The 20897-nt window shown below is 38.9% G+C and overlaps 1 pseudogene; it reads left to right on the plus strand.

Moving 5' to 3' along the window:
* Positions 1 to 5159: 5159 nt before the first annotated feature.
* LOC127482837 (RNA-binding protein FXR1 pseudogene) lies at positions 5160 to 13506 on the plus strand (annotated as a pseudogene).
* Positions 13507 to 20897: the final 7391 nt, after the last annotated feature.

The following is a 20897-nucleotide window of genomic DNA, read 5'->3' on the forward strand; positions in this document are numbered from 1 at the left end:
ATTACTGTAGTACCTAAGAATTAAAAGCAGATCATCCAGTCCTGTATATCATCAAATCATAGTAGCTTTTACTAGCTGCCTATTTCCCCTTTCTTGTCATTGGTCAAGGAAGAGGATATGGAGACATGCCTCATCCCTGTTTGCATGGCTTTTTCAATCTTTGCTGCTTTTGTGAGGCACTTGAAAGGTTAAGACTTATTCTCAAGTGCCTGGTAATAATAATAGACAGTTAAAAAAGGAGGGAATGTCCAATATGGGAAGCAGGCCACACAGCAGACTCATAGAATGACAAACACTCCAAACAGCACTCTGACCTCAGAATCAGCCTTTAAGGCATTCAGGTATGGCTGAAAAGCCCATGAGAGCAATTCAGGCATGGAAAGACAAGACATTGCAGCAAAAAATATCCTACATGATGGATCCCTGTGAATGAGACCTCAGTGGAAAGAAGAGGCCATCAAAAAAAGATGTACTCACAAACTCCAAATTAATGGTAAAACTACTACTCAAACAGTACTCTATACTTTGTGTGTCTATGAGGGTGCAGTCTGTTGAAATCTTTACTTAGTATACACAAAGTTGATCTTCTGTATTTAAAGATAATTGAAAATGAATCTTGATGAAGAATGGGAAAGGAGAAGGAGTGGGAGATGGGATGGTTGCAGGTGCGAGGGAGGTTATGGGGGGAAAAGCCGCTATAATCAAAAAGTTGCACTTTGGAAATTTATATTTATTAAATAAAAGTTGAAAAAAAGAAATATAATGTAAACCAAAAAAAATGTACTTTTCTCTGAAGGGAGGAAAGAACTTCCACTTTGCTTATGGTCTTGTCTAAATACTAACGGAATTTGTGGTCACAAAAGGCTTCCATACCCTTGGCAGCTCATGGCAAGAGCTTTGGGTGATCACTGAAGTCATAAATGAGAGTGTTAACTGTTAAATTAACAACAGAAGTCACTATGCACTTACTCCTCATGTAGGACCTCTATTCTTAATGAGTTGTACTATGAGATGAGAATTAACTGCAAAACTTGTTCTCAAATAGTCCTTGTACTTTTTATATTGTGGGGGGGGGGTGCAAACTGTTGAAATCATTACATAGTATAGAGTTGGTCTTCTGTATATAAAGTTAATTAAAAATGAATCTGAATGAAGAGTGGGATGGGGGAGGGAGTAGGAGGTGGGATGGGAGTGGGGGTGGGAGGGTGGGGATGGGGGGAAAAAACCACTATATTCCTAAATTTGTACCTATGAAAATTGCATCCATTAAATAAAAACTTTAAAAAAGATTTATTCTATATCCATGCAACACTGGAGTCATTTGTGTAATTATCTTTCACACCATGTCCCAAGACATGCCAGCAGGCATTTTTTTTCCAAAACAAAGCACTTTAAGAGATCAGATTAATAGGTGTTCTTATTGGTCCTATATATGTATACTGCTAAAGGTTAAAATATTATTAGATGATATACTTATAAATCAAAATTGGGTAGCAAAGTTTATAATACAGCATCCAATCATAAAATGATATCCACACTGAATATTTAAGCCATATGGAATCTAGTGTGGGAAACTGATAATGCAAGTGAGTTGAGAGAAATCATATAATGTTGGTAAGGAAGCCAGGTTGACAATCAGCAGTGTTGAGAAGCCAAGGGAGATGATAGAGTTACAGGAGCCCAAGGCTGGACCACACAGAAAAACCTAAAACCTTAGCAAGGTTCACCATGGATGACAGGAGTCACAGAGAAGTAGCAATACCCAACCTTCAACATTTTCCTCTTAAACTCTTTTTCTTCACAGTACTTCTGAAACAAATGTGCAGAGGATATTCTTCCTCTGACTCCAAAAACATGTGATCTTTTCCAGCCCCACTTCAAATTTGCAAAACCAACTGGGGGTCTGACTGATATTTTAAATTGTTTTAGAGACAATATCTTTGAATTTTGTTCTGGGTAATTACAGTCTGATTTTCTTTTCTACATATGAATGAATTTGTTTTATGCTCTTACCAACATTAAATTATAGTATGCTGGGATTGGTGTTTTTTTTTTTCCAAACACCACCTCTTCACTCAGACAAGCAATGATCTTGCTTTTCCACAGAACAAAGACTGGGACTGGGGTCAAAATTAAGACCCACAATTAAAGGAAGCTTGGAACAGCCACAACAGGAAGTGAAAACAAGAATCAGTGTATGAAGCAAGGATATTCCCGTAAATGAATAGGGTAGCAGCAAATAGGAAATTTGCCAAAAATTCTTAAGGTTTTATCGGAGAGAGCATTGCCTAGATGTTCAAGGGCTCATATCAGATTTTCGACTCAGTTAGTTATCAATTATAAGACCTGAAGAAACACATTCCATGATTCTGAACCTGTTCCCTTGTCTCTAAAATAGGAGTAATAACAATAACTACTTGGAAAATTATTATAGAACTGTGATAAAATATGTTAAGTGCTTGATTAATTGTAAAGATGCATGGTTACAGCAATATATTCATTTTTACAAAATTCTACAGTAAAACAATTCGAATGTTTACCACATTTATTTTGTTGATACTTTACTGTGGAAACTCCCCAGAATCCAGCATTGTATTATTATCCAGAAACTGTTCCCTTGTGCATACCATTATGCTGTCTAATGTCCAGTACTAAAAGAAAGAAGCAATTATAACTTAAGAGATTCCATCTAAAATACATTATATTCATTTGTGTCAATAAAAATAGAGTATAAAAACATTTTCAATTGCTTTGAGGGCAAACTCTAACCCACGTTTTTAAAAAGCCACAGAGGTACTCAAGCACCACATATATAGAAGACATAGGAAGGGAATTTTTGTATTCTGCTGCCTGTGCCTTTGCTCTCATGTGTCAGATCTTCAGCAAAGCTGCTAAAGTAACCTTTCTTTAAAAAGCTCCACATCTTACAAGCACAGTAGAGAGGTCACAGAGCAATCAGTTAGGAGTCAGGAACTGATTCTCAAAAACCTTTTCCTTAATCCTGTGCTAATTCTGAATGGTGAGTGTACCGTACTCCATGGATTCTGATACACAATTTCTCAGAATAATGGTTGGAAAAATATGTTAATGTTAATGCTCCTGGCAATCTACCACCGATGCCTAAGCTCTCACCTAGGAGTGCTGCCCAGGGCAGGTACAAATACATTCATCCCATTCCCCTCACCCCAGCCCCTTTTCTATCCTCTTGGTTCTTTCCCACTTCAAAATGAATACTACTCCCTTCCAGCCCCAAGTATTCTTTCCAGGAAGTTTCTGAAATTTTTACAGAATATTTAGAATTTCATGTGTTGCAAGAATTCCCCACCATTAAAAATCACTCCCAATTATTTACCTAAATAATGAAAAGCAGAAACTGGAAGAGACACTACTCCCCTAATTAGAAAAAAACTCCTTCATTAATGAACCAGCAAATGCTACTCCATTCCCTACTAAATCAAGAATCAGTCAACATGAGGCTGGCACTGTGGTGTAGCAGTAAAGCTGACACCTGGGCGCTGGCATCTAGTATAGTCATGCTATCATGTCCCAGCTGCTCCACTTCTGATCCAGCTCCCTACCAATGTGCCTGGGAAAGCAACAGAGGATGGTCTAAGTATTGGGACCCTGAACCTACATGGGAGATCTGGATGAAGCTCCTAGCTCCTGGCTTCAGCCTGGCCCAGTCCTGATAATTACAGCCATCTAGGGAGTGAACCAGGGGGTGGAAGATCTCTTTCTCCCACTCACGGTGGGGTGTGTGTGTTTCCCCATCTTTCTCTATAACTCTGCCTTTCAAATAAAATAAACAAATCTTTAAAGAATCATTCAACAAGTGCTACTTCATAATCCTACCCTGTTATGTTTTACTTACTCCCTCACTTCTCTCCTCAGGATAATCAACTTCTGCTGACTCAACTTACCACATAGAACTTCCCCCAACAACTTCTATAGATTCCTCTCTAGACTCTCCCATTGTTCTATCCCACCACTGGTCAATTCTTTCTTAATGATTATCCCAATATAACTTTTAGAGATGCATAGTTACTTTTAGTGTTTTTGTTTATAATCCTATAAGTTATTGTGGATCTTTTTGCCTTACTCACCTCTGTATCCCAGTGCTTAGCCCAGAGCCCAGGACATAATAATTTGAGAGCTGGAGAGCCTGTTAAACTTTGCCCTTCTTGCAGCCAAAAAGTTAATCTGCTTCACTGATGCTGGTGGAAATCATAAGACTCTGGATCAGAAGGGCCAGCACTGTGCCGTAGTAAGCTAAGCCTCCACCTGTGGTGTCAGCATCCCACATGGGTGCCAGTTCATGTCCCAACTGTACCTCTTCCTATCCATCTCTCTGCCACTGGCTTGGAAAACCAATGGAAGACAGCCCAAGTTCTTGGGCCCCTTCACTCACATGAGAGACCAGAAAAAGCTCCTGGCTCCTGGCTCCTGGCTCCTGGCTTTGGACTGGCCCAGCTCCACCCCTACAGCATTTGGGGAGTGAATGAGCAGATGAAAGACTCTGTCTCTCCTTCTCTCTGTAACTCTGCCTCTCAAAAATAAATCTTTAAAAAACAAAAAGACTGTGGATTAAAGATGAAGGACATTTTATTAACCACAGCCATAGCAATAGCCAGAGAGTTGGCATTTTTGCTTCAGTTTCCTAAGCCCCAGGTTTTCAGGACAACACAAAGCGGGCCAGAGGCCACCTGGATCTACAGTGGGTTGTGGTACCAAAGAGGAGCCCTGAGTATAAGAAATCCAAAAACTCGACAGTGGCAGAAAACTTCCCTGCCTTTTGCTCCTGATGGAGATACAATTACTATTTTCCAAGCCCATTTGCTATATGAACACTCCTGAAAGAATATTCTGGGACAATTGGCAGATGTCCATGTAAAATACACAGAAACACAAGAGATCCAGGTAAAAGATATTTCCTGATTTAATAAATGGATTAGAGCACCATTCCAGGATAATAGTAGAACTAATTTGGAAGAAAGGTACTTTTTCCAAAGAGACTTCCTTATCCAGTGGAATGCTGGCAAATGTTTAACAATCAGCTCTTAGAGAAGAGCCTTGGCTTCTGCGTTTCCAATCTCCTTGGTCAAAGTATCTCCGTGGTGACCTACAATAACTGATACCTCAGTATGCAGAGCTGGGGGGAGATGCACAGCAGCACACCATTTCCACCACGCAAACACAAAAGACGTAAGTCATCTCAATTGATGACTTTACTGAATAATAATAAAATGTAGTAAAATAATTAACAAATCATAATTTGAGTGTGTATCTTAGTCCTAAGGACAATTTATTTTGTTGGAAGATTTTACAATTCAATTTTTAACCATGTTTCATAACTAACTTCCAAAATTACTGAAAATCAACCAACTGGGTCTTGCAAAATGGGTACAAGTCAGCTCCAACACAGTTCTCACCATTGTTCTTCTCTACCCTTTCCCTGTCTTTGCTGTCACTTCTGTCCTTCCAATCCCATTATGTATCTTATTTCCAGACCTCCAATTTCTCTCAAATTCAGCTACATATCCTGCTCCTCAAGATTTGAGCCCTACTGAACATCCCTTTAAGACCCACCCTCTCATCCCCTCCCCTCCCCTCAGTGCATTCCTGGAAAGTATTTGGTTTTGTATTCCCTAGCTCCCAAAACGCACACATTCCCAGCCCACAGAAGCACCCCAGGGAAAGATCTAAGGAATTGCATGCAACCCTCCTCCGGAATCAAGGCTACAGTAGTATAGATGGCCTCTAAAGTACCAAATGATAACTGTCAATTCATTTTCCTCTTCATACAATTATATCCACAACTTCTGCTAGGCTCTACTTCTTATGGCACTGTATTTTAAGTATTTCATGTATTATAATGGAGATTTACATTCAAATCTGAAATGCTAATAATTCATCTTATGTGACATATTCATTTATAGTCCCAAATATAGAAAGGAACTTTGAGAACATACACAAAAAGAAGACTGCTTAATACACAGAACTTGACAATGCATTCATACATTTTTCTTTTGTTAATTTATGTCCACCAGAGGGCAGCAAAAAATTTTGCATTAACAATACATCTACTCTAGAGAAATTAAGAATAAATCTATATTATTACTTGTCAAACAGGAAACTATTAGCATATATTATTTGAACTTTTTACATATTCATAACATGGTCTAGTAATGACCACTTTGAGGCATGACTTGAGGAATAGAAAAATTACTGCCTATCTATCACTGCATCAGTCAGAACACTCCAGAAAAAGAGAGGCAATAAGATAGGTATGTATGAACAGTCTTCTCTTGTTATCTATATGGATGAACAGTCATCTCTCAGTATCTGCAGAAGATTGATTCCAGGAGACACTCCCACACACACAAAGATATCAAATCCAGAGATGCTCAAATCTCTTACATAAAATCTTATAGTATTTGCATAACCTATGTACAGCTTCCTGTATACTTTAAAATTATCTCTCAATTACTTGTAATACCTAATATAATGTAAGTGATATGTAAATAGTTGTTATACTGTATAGTTTAAAGACTATAATAGAGTGAAAATGTCTGAGTATATTCAGTATAGACACAATTTTTTTCCTAGTATTTTAGATTTATGGTTGGTTAAAGCTGTCAGTATAAGGGTGTGTGTGTGTGTATGTATGTGTGTTTAAAAAGATGTATTTTAAGAAATTGGCTCTTGGGGCTGGCGCTGTGGTGCAGTGGGTTAACGCCCTAGTCTGAAGTGCTGGTATCCCATATGGGTGCCCGTTCTAGTCCCAGCTGCTCTACTTCCAATCCATCTCTCTGCTGTGGCCTGGGAAAGCAGTAGAAGGGCCCCTGCACCCACACGGGAGACCAGGAAGAAGCACCTGGCTCCTGGCTTCAGATCAGAGCAGCTCCGGTCATTGTGGCCATCTGGGGAGTGAACCATCGGATGGAAGACCTCTCTCTCTCTCTGCCTCTCCTCTCTCTGTGTAAAACTGACTTTCAAATAAATAAATTAATTAAAAAAAAGAAATTGGTTCATGTAAATAATGTAAATATGGGGGATGGAAACTGAGAAACCTGTGGGGCACAGCAGCAGGCTGGAAATCCGGGCAAGAGTTGTTATTGCAGTCTTCAGGCAGAATTTCTTCTTCCATAAGAAGTGTTTTTGTTTTTGAGGCCTTTGACTAATTAGATGAGACTCACTCTTTATCAAAGTTAATACACTTTACCTAAAATCAACTAATTGTAGACATTAACTGCATTTACAAAACTCCAAAATACTTCTACAACCACATCTAGATTAGTGTTGGATTAAATAATTTGGTACAATTGGCTGGCCCAGCTGTCACATACAACTAACCATTGCTGCCCCAAAGTCTTTCCTGTGTCTGGGTACCATGTGCCAGAAATGCCACCTCTATAAAACCATGCTTTGAGTCATGGATTGCTCTTTCTGGACATCATCTTCTAAACTGTACACACCCTTGGTAGGTTAATGCTCCTATTTAGACACTAACACGTGAGTTCCAGATTATCACATAGGTTTATCCCGACAAAAGAGAATCTGCTGCATTCAGACAATGCTGAGCAGAAGGAGCCCTGAAAGGCTGAAAGGGAAGTTGTGCTTCACCATCAAGAAATTACCAATTTCCTAATTTTACATAAATTTCCCTTCTCCAGAAATATGGTATTTTGGGCTCGTTGTGAGACTACATTGTTGTCACTGTGATTTGCAGGAACTGCATCTACCTTGTAACCCAGCCACTAAACAATCACAACATGGCACCTCCAACCCTGTTCAATGTGACATTAAAAGTTTGGTTCAAAAATGTTATGCTTATTGTACTTTAATAAAAATATCTTCTAAACAAATGTTTAAGCTGACTGTAACAGGGAGGAATTGTGAGGTAAATCCAAAATGCAAAAACATCCTATTAAAGAAGTAACACTGTATTATTATAAAAAATGAAAATATCAGGAAAAAAATCAGAGGCAAAAACACAGGCTAAAGAAGACTAAAATTACACCAACAATTAAAACCAGTACTCACTCCTACAATGGACACTGAATTAGGAAAAAGTGTAATGAAAAGCAATGTGGAATCAATTCATAGACTGGAATTCAGAAGATAGGTTGGATAGAGATGAGGGTGTCTGTTTCCTTTTTTTTATTTTTTTAGATAACTGTATTGTGGTTGGGTAAGAAAATAGCGCTATGTTTAACAGGTTAATAAGCTCAGAAACATATGTAGCTAGGTAAAGAAATAGATGAAGCAAATGTAACAAAACATAGCTGAAGCTGGTAGACAGCATTGCAAGTGTTGTCTGTGCTATTCTCACAACTCTGTCTTTAAATTATTTCCAAATAAAAAGTTATTTCAATATTTACCCAAAATGGCTATGCACCATTATAAGAAACTAATTTGTACGCTTTAATTTGATAGTGATATTTAGTTAATCAATGATAATGGTGTTGAATATGAGAAGTGTTCATCAGATCAATGGGTAATCATCATCTGTGCCACAATTAGTATTTTATTTTGCAGTCGCTTGGGAACATTTACTTTAAAAGCATACAAAAGGAATAACTCCTCCTAAAAAATCAAGCTGAAAATTTTACATATAAATCCTAAGACCAAACACCCTCTCTCTCCCAAACTCTACGCCTTGGAGTACAAACAGCTATAAAGGTGAAGTAGAATTAAAACTTAGGGAAATTTGGGGCACATGTTTAACCTTTAGTGATTAAAATGCTGGTTAAGATACCCACATCCTGCATTGGAGTGCCTCAGCTCTGTTCCCAGTTCCAGCTCCTGACTCCAACTTCTTGCTAGTACAGATGCTGGGAACAGTGGTGATAACTCAAGTTAATTGGGTTTCTGCCACCCATGTGGGAGACCTAAATTAAGTCCCTGGCTCCTGGCACCAGCTTCAGTCCAGCTCTAGCCACTTTGGACATTTGAGGAGTGAACTATAGGCTAGGAGCCCTCTCTCTGTCTCTGACTTTCTCTCTCTATCCACCTCTCTCACTGTGACTGCATTTATCAAATAAATAATTTTTATTTGTAGGGGACTCAATATCAGAAACTGAATTATAAGGAAGTAGTCATGGAAACTATACAAGAGTATCATGGAGTTGGTGACAGAAATACAGATACATTCAGAAGCGAGGCTAAAGGTCAAGGATGTTGTACAAACCTTAAAATGGGCTTTCTGGTGCTGTGAACTTGCTTCTGTCATCTGCCTATCCATTTTCCTCCCCCCATACTTCTCCATCAGAGAAGTGTGTGTCATTATGAAACCACTTTGCTTCAGTTAATATTGATTTCTTTAAATTTGTCTCTATTGTCTCTCTTGTTAATGTGAAATATTTATATCTGGACAGTTCTTTCTTTTGTGTTTCTATGTAATTAGAACAATTATTATAGCTTCAAGCATAGAGCTGGTCTCTATTTTGTATATCTTACATTTAGCTCAGTGTTGGGCCCATAGAAAGGGGTGAATAAATATGTTCTACTTGGTTTGCTCTCATTTTAGAATTGAGCGGAGAGGGGACTCTTTTGAATTACCAGGTCTTAGTTGGGAATAATCAATGTCCAGATTCTTCCCAGCATATCGTCACTCCCAAGGACTTCTCACAATTAGTGAGGTTGTCCACGGTAAACTGAATAAAATTTTAAAGGCATTCTTTCTCATCATGCTCATTTTTTCTTCCTCAAAACCTCTTAAAACCTTGGTGGTTTCTAAAAAGTATGGATGGTCTGGTGCCTCCAAACTAAAATGAGCATAGCAAAGGCAGATGTAGCCTACTGTTTTCAGATACTGTCTTTCTCATTCAGTCACCTATAGAAACTCTGATACACTCTTTAAGCCAAGACTTTGTTACCTTTGTAACAATAGAAGAGGCTTTTAGCACTTCCCTAGTCTACATTGAATAACTTGAATTTGAGGAATATGTAAGATAGAATCAATAAACATATATCAACAGAGCACCGACACTGTTATGCAGTGAGTTAAGTTGCTACCTGTGATGCCAGCACCTCATATGAGTGCGAAATGGAGTTCTCCCTGCTCCAGTTCCCATTTAGCTCACTGTTAATGGCCTGGGAAAGCAGTGGAGAATGGTCCAAGTACCTGGGCTCTGCCCCCCATGTAGGAGACCTAGGCTTTAGCCTAGCCCAGCCCTGGTCTTGTGGTCATCTGGGGACTGAACCAATGGATGGAAGATATCTTTTTCTCTCTCTCCTTCCTCCTCCTATCTGTAACTTTGCCTTTCAAAGAAATAAATCTAAAAACAAACAAACCAATAGAAGACCTGGGTCAAATCACAACTTAGAGTGCTAGCTACTGCTGAAATTGCAGAAGTACCCAAAAGTGTAGACACAGACTGGAACCAGCATTGTGTCACAGCAGGTTAAACCACTGCTTGCATAGGCAGCATCCAATATCAGAATGCCTGGCTGTCCCACTTCCAGTCAAGTTCCCTGCTAATGTGACTGGGGAAACAGTTGAAGATAGTCGAAGTCCTTGGGCCATAAAAGACACCAGATAGCCAAAGTGATCTTACACAAAAGAACAAAGCAGGAGATATCAAAACATTACACTACCTGTTTTTAAAATATATTACAAAGTTACAGAAATTAGAACAGCATGTTGTTGGCATTAAAACAGAACCACTGATCAATGGAACAGAAGTCCATACATTTATGGCCAGCAGAACTTTGACAAAGATGCTAAGAACATGCATTGAAAAAATAGTCTTTAAATAAACGGTGCTGGGAAATCTTGAAATTCACATGCAGAAGAATAAAACTAGACCTGATTTTTCACCATGTAAAAAGATTAACTCAAAAATGGATTAAACGGGTTGGCAATGTGGCATAGTGGGAAAAGCCACCACCTCCAATGCTGGCATCCATTGGTACCAGTTCAAGTCCTGGCTGCTCCACTTCTGATCCAGCTCCCTGCTAATAGCCTGGGAAAAGCAACAGAAGATGACTCAAGTGCTTGGGCTCCTGCCACCCATGTCGAAGACTTGTATGAAGTTTCTGGCTCCTGTCTTTGGCCTGGCTCAACCCTCGCTGTTGTGGTCACTTGGGTAGTGAACCAGCCAATGGAAAATCTCTTTGTCTCTCACTGTCTCTCCATCTCCCCATAACTCTAACTTTCAAAAACACAAATAAATATTTTTTTAACTTTTATTTAATGAATATAAATTTCCAAAGTACGACTTATGGATTACAATGGCTTCCCCCACATACCGACCCTCCCACCCACAACCCTCCCCTTTCCCACTCCCTCTCCCCTTCCATTCACATCAAGATTCATTTTCGATTATCTTAATATACAGAAGATCAGCTTAGTATACATTAAGTATGGATTTCAACAGTTTGCTCCCACACAGAAACATAAAGTGAAAAATAATAGATGATTTTTTTAAAATGATGATGAAATCAGAGCAGACCTATTGTCATGTTTAATCCCAGTGAGAGTCAAGTTGGGAATTGATAATTTCTTTTTTTTTTTTTTACAGAGGATCAGTTTAGTATGCATTAAGTAAGGATTTTAACAGTTTGCACCCCCATAGAAACACAAAGTGAAATATATTGTTTGAGTACTCGTTATAGCATTAAATCTCAATGTACAGCACATTAAGGATAGAGATCCTACATGAGGAGTAAGTGCACAGTGACTCCTGTTGTTGACTTTACCAATTGACACTCCTGTCTATGGCATCAGTAATCTCCCTATGTTCCAGTCATGAGTTTCCAAGGCTATGGAAGCCCTCTGAGTTCTCCGACTCTTATCTTGTTGAGACAAGGTCATAGTCAAAGTGGAGGTTCTCTCCTCCCTTCAGAGAAAGGTACCTCCTTCTTTGATGACCTGTTCTTTCCACTGAGATCTCACTCGCAGAGATCTTTTGCCAGAGTGTCTTGGCTTTCCATGCCTGAAATACTCTCATGGGCTTTTCAGCCAGATCCGAATGCCTTTAGGGCTGATTCTGAGGCCAGAGTGCTATTTAGGACATCTGCCATTCTATGAGTCTGCTGAGTATCTCCCTTCCCATGTTGGATCACTCTCCCCTTTATTTACTCCATCGGTTAGCGTTAGCAGGTACTAGACTTGTCTATGTGCTCCCTTTGACTCCCAGTCCCTCCACCATGACCAACTGTGTTATGAATTAAAGACCTAAATGTGAGGCCTAAAACTTTGAAAAAATTAGAAGAAAGCAGAGAAAACCTTTCAAGGTATTGAAATGAGCAAAGGTTTTCTAGATCACAATCCCAAAACACAGGAAATAAAAATAAAAATAGACAAAAGAAATTTCATCAAACTAAAGAGCTTTTGCACAGCAAAAGAAACAATCAACAAAGCTAAGAGATAATGCACAGAATGAGAGACAGTACTTGCAAGCTTTACAATAAGGAGTTCATAGCCACAATGTATAAGGAATCCAATTCAGTAGCAAAAATAACAAATAATCCTGCTTCTTAAAAGGACAGTAGATCTAAACAGACATTTCTCAAAGGAAGACATATAAGTGGCCAATAGGTATATGAAAAAATGCTGACTATAACTAAACATATGGGAAGTGCAAGTCAAAACCACAATGACATACGAATTTACTATTGAAAGACAGCAAATCTGGTGTGGTTTGGGTGAGAATTGAAGGAGACAATGAAAATAAACTACCTAGAGAAGATAGAATGGTTCCATTTGTATCTAATGATACAAAAGAAAGCATCAGAATTGTGCTGGTTCTTTTAGAATATCATATTGTTTATCTAAATGAAGTAGAATAGTTAAGAATGGAATGCCGACAGACTGATGAACAACTAAGACAGATGAGTTCTAGGTCTCATAGTGGAAGAGGCAGACGCTGTCGGACCCTAACCCTAATTACACCTCCAGGTGTGGTACACATCCTGAACATAAAAACAAGCTGAGTGGCTGGTCATTAGCCAGAGAAGATGACTGAGAAAGCCAACAACAGTGTGACGGCAGCAGACAGCCAGGAAGAAGACCATGTGTTGGCACATTCTCCATCGGTTCTGTGCTCAATGCTCAACGATCCAGACAGCAATCCATACAGCTTACTTAATAACATAGAATCAGATCAGATTGCAGACACAGATCCCAGTGAATCTCGTCACAGTACTAACAGTCCTAGGCTGTCTCACACATTAAGGACTGATGAAGATGCTATTCTGATGTATGAAATGAATGAACCTGATAGAGCTTCAGTGGTTAGTCACAGTCGCAGATTGTATTTCTGGAGCTCAGTCTCAGAGCAGACAAAGAAACTTCCCAAGGGAAACTTTAGCTAAAAACAAGAAAGAAATAGCAAAAGAGGTGTTAAAGAGGAAAGTCCTTCAGAAAAAAGTAATAAATGGCCCAACTAGTGCTCCTGGTGATGATATTCCTAAGCTACAGCATACTCTGGGAGAAAAAAGATTAATACCTTAAAAGACAAAAACACTCAAGAAGCAGCAGTCCTGAATGGTATTTCATAAACTAAAGAATATCCTAGTTTGCAGTTCTTTTACATTACATTTACAACAGTGCTTATACAAACTTTCTAAAAAGAGTATGGATCACCCAACTTTACATCACACTTTTAGTTCCTCCATTTGGAATTCAGGAAGGGGAGGGACACGAAAAAATCACATGTTAAATATACTTTGACGGTTACTGTGTTATAAAATATATCAACAGATATGCTTTGAGAATAGCATCTGTAACATTAAAAAAAGTTGTTGGCAATATAGAAATGTTATTTTGTTTTCAAAATATGGCAGAGAATGGAGGAAAACTATAATGAAATACAGTCTAAAATATTTGCACTGAATTATAATGTTTCACTAGTTGAATCTGGAAACTGGTCTGTTTTAATGTATTTTTAAATGCTGTATATTGAAGAAAATATGCAGACCCCTGGAATACATTTGTTAAACTCTCAACTTCAGGGACACAGCGATATTGACAGTGACTATTCTACACTGGAAGAGCACATGGAAGATCTTTAAGTCTCTGTGTCTTTCTGTCTTTAAAATAAAGTGAAAAAATGTTTAAATATCTTTAAGAAGAACTTTTATCTTGATCAGTCCTCCTACACATTCATGTCAAGGATCACAGGTGAAATCAGACAAGATATTCATCAAGAGAATTTGAAAACTAACTCCAAATGCATGCCCTAATTTGGGTCAAAAGCACTAATTTCTTCAGGAAGATGGTATGTCTTATCTGGTTTACAAATCTTAGAAGCAGCAATGAAAAATAGAACCTTCCTTATGTCACTTATAATATCATGAATTTTCAGAAGACACATGGACTTTTGACTATGGTAAATGAGCTTAACCTACAATTTAAAGAATATCTTTCATTATGAAAAGTAAGCTATGTTATATGCTATAATTATAATTCATCATTCATAAATAGCAATTCAGCTCATTTGACACCTACTCCAAATCAATACTGATTTTTTCATTGTCTTTATTTCCATTTATATCAAAATCACCAAGTGCAATAGTACATATAGTTAAGAATCTAGTAAATGTGTAGTTACGTCCTCAGAGTAATTGATTTTAAGTTTCATGAATTATTTTCATCAAGGAATACTGCTTCTAAGAGTCTACTTTACATTTCTAACCCAAGTATGGATTGCCATGTGCTATGGATAATGTGAAATGAATATCAAAGACAAGATGTATTATATTAGCCAGAGTTCATCAGAGAAACAGAATCCACAGGTTGGAGATCCGTACGTGAGTGTGGATTCATGCATCTCTCCCTCTCTCTCTCTCTCTCTCCCTCCCTCCCTCCTTCCTTTCCCTCCTTCCCTCCCTCCCTCTCTGTTTCTCTGTGTGTGTGTGTGTGTGTGTGTGTAATTTATTGATTGAGGTCTAGTCACATTAGGAGGGGCAATCACATTTACTCAGTTTACCAATTCAAATGTTAATCTCACTCAGAAGCACCATCACAGACACTATGTAATAATGTTTAGTCAAATATATGGGCATGTGGTGGCCCACTTACAAAAAACTAGCCACATTCTTACATATACAAAGAGCCTATCATTTGGGCCGGCGCCACGGCTCACTAGGCTAATCCTCCGCCTAGCGGCGCCGGCACACCGGGTTCTAGTCCCGGTCAGGGCGCCGGATTCTGTCCCGGTTGCCCCTCTTCCAGGCCAGCTCTCTGCTGTGGCCAGGGAGTGCAGTGGAGGATGGCCCAGGTGCTTGGGCCCTGCACCCCATGGGAGACCAGGAAAAGCACCTGGCTCCTGGCTCCTGCCATCGGATCAGCGCGGTGCGCCGGCCGCAGCGCGCCGGGCGCGGCGGCCATTGGAGGGTGAACCAACGGCAAAGGAAGACCTTTCTCTCTGTCTCTCTCTCTCACTGTCCACTCTGCCTGTCAAAAAAAAAAAAAAAAAAGAGCCTATCATTTAAGTAAGATGGAAGATAAACATAATAAATAATGGCAAACAAAATGGCAGAGAATTAAGTGCTAAATTGAGTGATGCTGCCTGCAGTTCTGATAGGAAAAGGAACAGAGAACTTCTGACTAATTGCATAACAAATATGCTACCACAAAGAAGCAAAAAGAGAAAATGCTTTAGGGCCTGTGTTGTGGCTCATCAGGTTAAGCCACCGCTTTTTTTTTTTTAACTTTTATTTAATGAATATAAATTTCCAAAGTACGACTTATGGATTACAATGGCTTCCCCCACATACCGTCCCTCCCACCCACAACCCTCCCCTTTCCCACTCCCTCTCCCCTTCCATTCACATCAAGATTCATTTTCGATTATCTTAATATACAGAAGATCAGCTTAGTATACATTAAGTATGGATTTCAACAGTTTGCTCCCACACAGAAACATAAAGTGAAAAATAATAGATGATTTTTTTAAAATGATGATGAAATCAGATCAGACCTATTGTCATGTTTAATCCCAGTGAGAGTCAAGTTGGGAATTGATAATTTCTTTTTTTTTTTTTTACAGAGGATCAGTTTAGTATGCATTAAGTAAGGATTTCAACAGTTTGCACCCCCATAGAAACACAAAGTGAAATATATTGTTTGAGTACTTATTATAGCATTAATTCTCAATGCACAGTACATTAAGGACAGAGATCCTACATGAGGAGTAAGTGCACAGTGACTCCTGTTGTTGACTTTACCAATTGACACTCCTGTCTATGGCATCAGTAATCTCCCTATGCTCCAGTCATGAGTTTCCAAGGCTATGGAAGCCCTCTGAGTTCTCCGACTCTTATCTTGTTGAGACAAGGTCATAGTCAAAGTGGAGGTTCTCTCCTCCCTTCAGAGAAAGGTACCTCCTTCTTTGATGACCTGTTCTTTCCACTGAGATCTCACTCGCAGAGATCTTTTGCCAGAGTGTCTTGGCTTTCCATGCCTGAAATACTCTCATGGGCTTTTCAGCCAGATCCGAATGCCTTTAGGGCTGATTCTGAGGCCAGAGTGCTATTTAGGACATCTGCCATTCTATGAGTCTGCTGAGTATCTCACTTCCCATGTTGGATCACTCTCCCCTTTATTTACTCCATCGGTTAGCGTTAGCAGGTACTAGACTTGTCTATGTGCTCCCTTTGACTCCCAGTCCCTCCACCATGACCAACTGTGAACCGAAATTGATCACCTGGAACAGTGAGATGGCATTGGTACACGCCACCTCAATGGGATTGAATTGGAATCCCCTGGTATGCTTCCAACTCCACCACTTGGGGCAAGTCAGCCTGAGCAAGCCACCGCTTTTAATGCCAGCATCCCATATGGGTGCCAGTTCAAGTCCGTATGGGAAGCCACCGCTTTTAATGCCAGCATCCCATATGGGTGCCAGTTCAAGTCCGATCCAGCTCCCTGTTAATGTGCCTGGGAAAGTAGTGGAAGAGGGCAGCAAGCTTGGGCCCCTAATACCCATGTGGGAGACCTTGATGGAATCCCAGGCTTCTGGCTTTGGCCTAATCCATCTCTGGCCATTCTAGCCATTTGGTGAGTGAACCAATGGAGAAAGGATCTCTCTCTCTCTCTCTCTATCTCTATGTGTGTGTGTGTGTGTGTCTGTCTCCTTCTCTCTCCATAACCCTGCCATTCAAATAAGTAAAATAAATATTTTAGAAAGAGGAAAATGTTTAAAATGATTTTAAAATGAGGGTGAGAATTGGTGCAGCAATTAAGACATCTAGTGAGATGCTCAGATCTCCTATCAGATGCTCAGATCTCCTATCAGAATGCCTGGCTTCAAGTCCTGCTCTGCTCCTAATTTCATTTCATTGCAGTGCATATCCTGGAAGGCCACTGGTGATGGCTCAAGTATTTCAGTCTCTTTCTCCCATATGGGAGACTTGGATTGTGTCCTCAGCTCCTGGCTTTGGCCTGGTTTAGCCTCAGCTGTTGCAGGCATTTAGAGACTGAAATCAGTGGATGGGAGCCCTCTCTCTCTCTCTTTCTCTCTCTCTCTCTCCCTCTGTGTGTGTGTGCGTGTGTGTGTATCTCTGCCTTTCAAATAAAATGAATAAAAATGAGAAAAAAAAACAGATAGGGGTGAAAAATAACAGACTGCTTCATAATTTTTCCTGTCTGAATCTTGATATCATTTTGTACCTGCCTGTGAAAGATGGTTTTAGCTGAGAGAAAAATGGCTTTTGATGCCACATATTCCCAAAACACCTGCTGATCCTGAGTGTCTCAGTAAACAACTCAGCCTACTGTGAATTCTTATAGTTTTTATATTCAGAGCTTCTGGAAAATGTTTAGATATTTTCAGCAGAAGTGGAAAAGCAAATGATGTAAAGCTAAATGATCTTTAAGATTAACAAATGTTAGTCACTGTTTTTAGTTTGCTATCTATCATTCACCAGATTCTATGCTTTTATAGCCAGAGTTTTAATGGTAGAAGTGCAAGGACTAATGCAACATTCATTTATTTCCCAAAGGATTAAGCAATGGCATGTAAGCAATCCCACTAACCAATCTTTACAGTTTTTACAGAAAACTAACAATAGAAATTATTATGAAAGAGTTTGATATTACTTCTCTAAGCTTTTTTGAAGGCATCAATCCCAGATAGTCTCTGAGTCATCAAAGTGTCTATAGCTGAAAATCTGTCACCTTTCTTCAGTTTATGCTTCTTCAATAAATCTAGACCAACTTCCTGACCTGACAAAGCCACCATTTTCTGGAAAATATTGATGGCCCAACAAGGGCCCACCAAATGTTGACTTTCCATCAACATAAATTGCGAAATGTACTCAGTTTTTATTGATTCTCCCAGGTGTCTTATGACAGTGACTTTCTGAGTAGTCACTCCCTTTACTGTGATCAGACAGACTGAAGCTATTCTGCCTCTGAAAATTTTACCATTTTCTAGTGCAGGCTTCCTTAACCAGAGTTCTGAGAAATAATTCAACCAATGCAATAAGACAACTACTACATGTAAAATAAATGGAATGCTTCCCTATGCACCTAGAATGACAGAAGCAAGTAAATGCTAAACATTTATTTTCCATAGAGTTTAATTTTCTTAATGAAGCCAAACCAAGCAACACTGTTAGAGCCAAGTGGCTAAACAGAATGAAGTATCTGAGATATAGGTTCTGGTCAGCAACTCTCCTAAATTATTTTCCTTTTAACATTTAATTTTTGAAAACACTATTGTAATATTCAGTGCTTAATCAAAAATTAATAAATGTCAAGAAATAGAACAAAGGGCCAAAATTTAGAGGAAAAAATAAAGAAAAACACAGACAAAAATACATTAAAATATAATTATAAAGTATTTTTAAAATTTGGATATATATACACATATATATATTTGTTTTCAATACATTGGCTAAGAAGTTCCAGTAGAAATTTAATAATAAACCCAGTACAAAAAAAGAGATGAACATAAACAAGCATTTTGATATATCTGTAATCCAATATAATAAAATCTATGAATCCGTAAGTGACAAAGAGGTACAGCAAATGCTCTTCAGTTTAAAGACTACATTCACAGATGAAGGAGATATGAAATTTCAATTAAATGCTGGTGCATAATAAATGGAACTCACAAGTTCATCTAGTGAATCTGTCAACCAGCAAGGATCTCATGTCCTTCTGTTAGTGAATTCTCTTCCTGTAGCCAACTGATGAACTCTGAGAAAGAGTGTGGAGGATTACAAAAGACATAGCAGTGGGAAGGCTTGGAAGTAGTGTACAAATTTGCACCCACATTCCTTGGCCAGAACTCAGGGACATAGCCCTCACTATCTGTAAAGAGCTGGAAATTTTAATTTATCTCTAAACACAAAAAGAAAAGGAAAGACAAAGAATTATCTTTTCTGCAGGACTGAGAAAAATCAGTATGAGTAAGAATGACAGGGTTAATAAGGTGTAATTGTATGGGTCCAAATATAGCAGAACCATGAAGTCTATAGATAGTCAGAAAAGGAGAAAGTCAGGTAAAATAAAAACCTATGTCAATTTTTTGATATTGATAATCAAAAGCTCAATTGTCTCTTTCATATAATACCAACTTTATTAATTGTACATCAATGTACAAATACAAGAAAGAATAATATAGATAATATTCAGCTTTTGATTACCAAAAAATAAATTTTGAGTACACAGTGGGACATTAGTCCTGTAAGCCAGGCTACTTTGATTCAGAAAGGTTATCTCAAAATTGTAAAAGTTCCATTCTCATATCAGAAGACAAATCTGAATGACTTGGCCTGGACCACAGAATTTTACTAAAAGGTTTAGGGTAGAATTAAGATTCAGTGTAGAGGGAAATCATATAATTCAGTTAAAAAGTGAGTATTTAGAAGAGATTACAGTAGGACAAGCAATATAATCTAGATATCTGAGAAATCCAGTGTCCCAAAGTCAAGCAAAGAAGAAAAAGTGTCAGAATCCCTGAAATAGACCCTAGTTTATTTGAGGGAAAAAATAAGAACACTGAGTGTTGTTCTCCATTCCACCACTGAACCAGCGTGGAGTGGGTATGGAAGATAAAACACAAGCAGATGATCTTCAGAACCCGTACACCCCATGAGCAACACTTGGATCGTGGGGTACATGGGTAGACCTTAAAGTTTCCACAGTCCAAGATGAGGATCTTAGGATACTTGATTTTGAGAGATTTGAAGAATCTAGTACTGAGAGAGTAAAAGCATAGAACACAAGACCCTGAAAAACTCACTCAAGAAAGATATATAGACATTCAGAGGTCCAGCAGGAACCTCAAGGAGACTCTGCAGGATTACCTATATTTCAGTGGGCACCAACTCAAGAAAATCAGACACTGAGGAGGCTGATTGCTTGTCAATCCATAGTTGAGAAGCCATCCCCAACCCAAAAGACTATACCCTACTGAATTCAACAGTTCAATCTTTTCTTGGAACAAGCATGTCTTCTTGGGAGAAACCAAAACAAAAAGACACCTCATGAGAGGATGGGAGAAAGAGACTTGATAGGAAGGTTTAACTTAAAAAAAAAAAAAAGATTTACTTTATTTATTTGAAAGAGTTACAGAGAGAATTAGAGACAGAGAGAGAGAGAGAGAATTCTATCCACTCGTTCATTCCTCAAATGGCCACAATGGCCAGAGCTGAACCAATCCAAAGCAAGGAGCCAGGAGATTTTTCCGGGTCTCCTATATGGATGCATGAGCCCAAGGACTTGAGCCATTCTCCTCTGCTTTCCCAGGAGCACCAGCAGGGAGCTGGATCAGAAGTGGAGCGGCCGGGACCCAAACTGGTACCCATATGGGATGCTGGCACTGCAGGCCGGGGCTTTAACCTTCTGTGCCACAGAGCTGGCCCTGGGAGATTTAACTTTGAACTGGCATTTTATTCCACCATCACCCTGGAGACTATAGTAATCCCCCTTCACTGAT

Source organism: Oryctolagus cuniculus, chromosome 4, assembly GCF_051225735.1.
Source record: "Oryctolagus cuniculus isolate XC-2025 breed Fujian yellow rabbit chromosome 4, ASM5122573v1, whole genome shotgun sequence".
In the NCBI taxonomy this organism is placed as follows: domain Eukaryota; kingdom Metazoa; phylum Chordata; class Mammalia; order Lagomorpha; family Leporidae; genus Oryctolagus; species Oryctolagus cuniculus.